This window comes from Aethalodelphis obliquidens, unplaced genomic scaffold, assembly GCF_003676395.1.
Source record: "Aethalodelphis obliquidens isolate GAN/ISIS:26980383/991018 unplaced genomic scaffold, ASM367639v1 scaffold3, whole genome shotgun sequence".
Lineage (NCBI taxonomy): Eukaryota > Metazoa > Chordata > Mammalia > Artiodactyla > Delphinidae > Aethalodelphis > Aethalodelphis obliquidens.
Window position 1 is genome coordinate 42,053,417 of NW_020837947.1, and position 5,662 is coordinate 42,059,078.

Consider the following 5,662-nt stretch of genomic DNA (forward strand, 5'->3'; position numbering starts at 1 on the left):
GTCATCTGGCAAGAGTGATTGTCTTGGCAAACTGGAGCAAGAGAGAGACAGAGAGAAAGAAAGAGACTCTTCTTCCACAGGAACATTCTCCGGAAGTGGAACCAAAGAGGAAATAGGCCCTTATTTCTGCTATCTGGTATTTCTAAAGCATAAAAAAAATGAGGTGCCTCTTTAGTGCTTTGGAGAAGATGGGTCCAATAGAATAGGAAATCAAGTTCAGTCTAGATAAACACACCTAAAGAGATAAGTCAAATAATTTATTCTGAAAAAATAAAAATTCTAAGTCATTCAGTTACTCACTCACTCAACAAACACCTCTGAGCACTTACTATGTTCCAGGCACCGTGCATCAGAAAACAAACAAACAAAAACAGCTTATAGTCAAGTAACTCACTAGAGCTACTGGTGACTCAGGCATCTTTAGAAAACATAACCAACACTTCACAAATAAGTTGTGAAATTTAAAAGTGCCTTGAGGTGCAATCATCCTCATATAATTCTAGGGAAATAGAAAAGACTGTAATAAATGCTTGTATTAGCCTACCAGAAGAAGCTTTGATGCAATATGGAGCAAAATTTTCCTAAAATCCAAGCAAAATTCTAATCTACTCCCAAATTAACATAATGATAAATTAGGGCTTTTTTTCCCCTCAATATTTATTATATCAAATGAAAATGAATTTATACTCCAGGAAACAGAATAAACTCCTGAAAATCTTTTACTAAGTGAAGCTAAAATTTAAGCCACAGCCTCTGAAAACCTTTTCCTATCGTAAAAATATTTCAATAAAGAATTATCTAAATATTCTACGCATTAAAAGAAAAATCAATGACAGAAACTACACAGGTATGCAGTAGATTTAAACACATAAAAACTGAAAACTGTTCGAATATTTTTCTTAAAATCACAAGCAATTAAATGGTGAAGTACAAACTGGGGAATACTCCAAATATAGCAGATGAATATATATTACCATTACACAATTAAGAGCTCATTTGAAAAGATAAGAAAATCGTCCACACCAGGTAGAAAAATGGACAAAAGCCATGAAAAGATAATTCACAGAAAAAAACAAAAATGGCTAATGAATATAGAAAATAGTTAACTTCTCTAGCAATCAAGTAAGTCCTAATTACATCAATCATTAATTAACACTTTCACCTATCAAATTAGCTCTTTTTTCAATTAAAATATGCAATATTAATGAGGGTATTAAGAGAGCATCAGGCATGCTCCTGTTGTATAAACTGGTAAAAACTTTTCTAGAAAGTAATTTAGCAGTATACGTCAAAAGCCTTAAAAATGATCATATTCTTCCATGTAAGAATTCCACTTCTAGGAATCTGTGTTAAGAAAGCCATCAGACGTTTTATCGAAGATTTATGACCAAAAATATCACACTATTATTTACAGTAGATAAAAGGAAAGCACATAAATGTTCATTAATAAAAGAATAATTAAAATGGAATATTGAACAGTCATTAAAATTGCATTTAAAACAGTCTAAATGACCCTTGAAAAAAACTGATATAACATTAAGTTTTTCCAAGTAGCATACAAAACTATACTTTCATATCTAAATATAGCATAATCACAATTATATATGAAAAGCGTGGAAGAAAATATACCAATATGTCAACTGTGATTAATCAAGTTGTGGGATTATGAGTAATTATTGTTTTAACATTTTTTTAATATTTTTGGGGGTTTCTACAATAAATGTGTACTTCTTAGGCAAACAGGGGAAAAATAACAACTAGCTTTACCTAAAAAGCTTTGATTTATAATAACAAGGGAAACATAAATACGGATTAACCTAAGAACATGCACAAGGCTTAGACTCATATATCTTGGTATTTAAATACTTGGCATTTATAGATTTACATTTATAGATGTCCTCATGTCCTACAACTCTTTATTATCATCTCAACAGTACAATAAAAATGAACAAGAATTAAATCGAACAAAAAAACAAATAAAACCTTTATTTCCCAAATTAATTTTCCCCTCAAAACTGAGTTTTTCACATATCTGACAAGTATGTAATATGTTCTGTTTTTTTACAACCTAAGGTTTGTAAAATTTGAGATTATTCGCTAAAAGAAAAAGAAGCCAAGTCTTAGTTTTCTTGTGGCCAAGGTGTCTCCAGTTTGAGTAAATTTATTCTTTTGCCACTTCTGGCATGAATATGAATCAGCGCCCTCTTGTGAGCAAGGGACGAAATTTCTACAAAATATTTAGAGCTGAAAGAGACTGTTATGTATTACCCACCATGGGAGAAAACACACAACTGTGCTCACTAGACAGAGACCATTCTCCTTGAAGCAAAATCATCCCAGAATTCCTGATTATTGAGGTTTGCAACATACAGTGCACTTGTATAGGAAAGTGCCTGACATTAAATAGAGAGTTAGCTTGTCTTAAAATCCGTGAGAGGCAACTTAAATGTTCTCTTGTACTATCACCACTGCTTGTTAGGGTTATCACAGTGGAGGGGGTGTGAATCTCCTCTGGAGCAAATACTCTCTACTGTGCTCACATGTAAGGGTCAGAATGTCCCAAAATGGAGTCAAGCTTTTCTGACATGAGAGAAGATGAGATAGTCACTTTTGTAAATTCTTAACGTAAAGAGGCATAAATCATTACTTTAGAAATAAACATGGGGCTTCCCTGGTGGCGCAGTGGTTGAGAGTCCACCTGCGATGCAGGGGACGTGGGTTCGTGTCCCGGTCCGGGAAGATCCCACATGTCGCGGAGCAGCTGGGCCCGTGAGCCATGGCCGCTGAGCCTGCACGTCCGGAGCCTGTGCTCCGCAACGGGAGGGGCCACAACAGTGAGAGGCCCGCGTACCGCAAAAAAAATAATAATAAATAAATAAACATGATAAAAACAACTGAGTAGGCTGAGAATAAAATCAAATTAAGAGATCATTTAGAATAGAGGCTACGACATCTTCAGCACAGTACAGAGCATGTGTAGGACAGAATAAGTTTCCCTTTACATTGAAATGTTACCATCAACCAAAAAAAGAGAATCACATTTCCCATCCCTCTAATCTAGGGATTATTTATTGCACCTTGCTATGATACTATCACATCTGACCAACAGGCTGAGATATGCAATTAATCCTAACACACCAAAGTGGGAAGCTCAGACTAAAATGAAAAGAATTTCTCAAGACTCTAGATCCTAAGTCTGTAATTCAACAACACTGGAAGACTTTTCCTGGGATGCTGCCTGCCACTCCCAGGTCAAAGCTTAATTGGCATTTGCAGTTAGAGGACTTTAAATTTGAGAAAGGCATTTATAATGCAGTTGACTCTAATCAAATTTTCTTTTTGTCTCAAGTAACCTTATCAAAAATATTTTTCTAGCTATTTAATGTTCTCATTTATTTTGAGGATGGACATTATCACTGAAGGGTGTGTGAATGACATCGGAAAATCATTTTCGTCAACTTTCTTCTATACATCAATGGAAGGAAGGAAATATTTCCAAGTGTTGAGCTCATTACTGCTGATAGAGAACTGCAAACTCTGAGGCTGTGGATTCCCAAAGGACTTGGTTTGGATCACTGGCCCTTAAAGTATGGTCTGAAGGCTTCAGGAGTCCCTGTGATCCCTTACAGGAGGTCCACACAGTCAAAACTATTTTGATAATCACACTAAAATATTATTTGCCTTTTTCATTTTCATGCTCTTACAAATTTTGTAACAGATGATGCAGAAGCAGATGTGATTCCACCTGTCTTCTAATGAAGCCAGACATTAAAGAGATTTGCAAAAATGGAACACAATGCCGCTCTATTCACTGAATTTTTTTTTTTTTTTTGCTTTGGAAAATTAGTTATTTTCCATAAAAATATGTTATTTATGCTAACCCACAATAGGTTTATTTTTGTTATTTTGGACAATACATAAATATTTTTAAATTTCTCGGTTTTAACTTCTACTATGGTAACTATGAATTGATATAATCTACAAAAGCAAAAGCCCTTTGGGCCCTCAATAATGTTAAAGCGTGTAAATGGGTCCTAGACCAAAATTCCTAAGAACAGCTGTCAGAGACTTCTATTTTGCCTCAGCACTTAAAAGTTATATTAATGTTGAACTCCGAGGCTCCAGAAGATCCTTCCGGATTTTCACAATCAAAGCAACCTTCTGCTTGGCCTCAGAGTTTGACTTTATACTACTCAGAATCCAAATTAAATTCCACTTCAGTACAGAACTAACTAGTAAGGAATTTTCAAATACCACTCATGTACCCATTCAGTAAAACTTTACTGAGTACCTATCATATATAAATACAACTACGCTTGATAAACTGCTAGTTTGGGAAAATAAAATGGTATCTCAGCCTGAACAAAAAAATCTGTGACTGCCTCTAAATAATAAGACCTAACATTTATTAAATACATACTATGGGCTAGATACCATTCTAAGTGCTTATTGGCATAACTAATTTACTCCTAGAAAGAACTGTATGTATTATTATTATTCCTTTTTTATAGATCAGGAAGCTGAGACACAGAATGATTAAGCAATTTGTCCCAAGTTAAAAGTCTGGTAAGTGGCATACCCAGGATTTAAACTACCAGAATCTCTGCACATAACCTCCACAGTGTACCTGGCACCATCCAATAGAGTCTTGGAGCTGGATATTGGGACTAAGCTGCACATGACTTAGAGCAAAGTCCAAAGCAGCATTCAGATTTGCTGGAGTGAGTTTATCTTGGCAGAGCTGGAAGAAACCATCACTTCAAGTTTACCACTTATTCCTGGATTCTTTAGATTAGACGAAGAAATTAGACTGACTGGAACTTTTGGTCATCCTTAACTTTTTCACAGCCATAAAAGTTGGGAAGAAACGGCCCTAATATACCAATAATCCTAAACTGTAGTTTCTATAAAGCAGTCTTGACCTTGAAATGGGGAGTGAGGCCCAGAAAGTATACTGTCAGCAAACCAGCTCCCAGTAAAATAATCTGTACACGTTCAGTGACATCCATTTTCCGATAAATAAATAAGTAAATCAATCAATTTAATAAGATGTTAGGGACTGAATTTTTTCCCCCTGAAAATTTCATAAGTTGACGTCCAAACCCTCAGGACACCTCAGAATGTGACTGTATTTGAAGACAGGGCTGTTAAAGAGCTAAGGATAAATGAGATCACAGGGGTGGGCCCTAATCCAACGTGACCTGATGAGAAGAAAGACACCACGGATGTTCACACACAGAGGAAAGACCATGTGAGGACACAGAGAGAAGGCAGCCTTCTGCAAGACAAGTAGACAGGCCTCAGAAGATACCAAACCTGTCAACATCTTGATCTTGGATTTCCAGCCTCTAGAACTGTGAGAAAATAAATTTCTGTTGTTTAAGCCACCCAGCCTGTAGTATTTTGCTATGGTGGCCCTAGCAGACTAATACGTCAGTCTCTCTCTCTCAACCTACTGCATTCTCAAAAATTCCACAGTTTTAACATCCATCATAACATTTGTTAATTCAGTAAAATGTGACCTCTCCCTGATTCCACACTAGAGATCTAAGTGTAGTGGCTCTGCAGTGGACCTCAGGCAGAATTGCAGGCTGTAGTCAACTTCTCTTGCCCTCAAGGAGCTGACAAGGAAAAACTGGAGGAAAAAAGACTAACCTACAGA